Consider the following 605-nt stretch of genomic DNA (forward strand, 5'->3'; position numbering starts at 1 on the left):
GCTTTGAGGAAGATCCATGGCTGTGAAGGCAGAAGAGGGGCTTAGGGCTGCACGAGGCATTTCCACCTTTTCATGCAAATAAAAGAGGCAAGGGAGGTCCGCAGCAAAGGAAAGGAAATGGCAGGAGCCACGGGTGGGGCCGGGAGCAGCTGGGCCGGCCCTGCCCCATGCCTCCACAGCAAATGTGGTGTCCCCCCCCACGTCCTGAAGAAGGGGGAAAGCTGCCGGGCACCAGCTGAAAGCAAATCATCCTGCAGCTACGGCTGCTAGGGGGGAGGGGAAGAAACCAGCCACCGCCTCGGGCCCTTCAAACGAGCCAAATCCGACTTGAACAGAACCCCCTTCTCCTCCCCCTGCACAGCAGGGCACAGCCCTATGTGCTGCTGACCACCAAGGAAGGGAGTAGGCATCTTTTGCAGGGGGGTGCAGGGGTAGCCTGTCTTTTATAGCAGGGTTACAAACATCATCGTCACAGAATGAGACTGAGACAAAGCCAGACACAACAAGGAAGCATCTTCTGCGGGGGGAGCACAGCCCTAGCGGGGTGGCAGTCATCATCGTCATCATCACACACACAAGGAGGCATCTTTTGCAAGGGGGGGGGG

At 58.3% G+C, this 605-nt stretch overlaps 1 protein-coding gene across 1 annotated transcript in view; it reads right to left on the minus strand.

The window, feature by feature from the left end:
• Nucleotides 1–605, minus strand: part of DUSP22 (dual specificity phosphatase 22) — an 87,851-nt gene that overhangs the window by 86,088 nt on the left and 1,158 nt on the right. The window lies entirely within an intron of this gene.

The sequence above is a fragment of the Gavialis gangeticus genome, unplaced genomic scaffold (genome assembly GCF_001723915.1).
Source record: "Gavialis gangeticus isolate Ggan-Ray unplaced genomic scaffold, GavGan_comp1, whole genome shotgun sequence".
Taxonomy (NCBI): domain Eukaryota; kingdom Metazoa; phylum Chordata; order Crocodylia; family Gavialidae; genus Gavialis; species Gavialis gangeticus.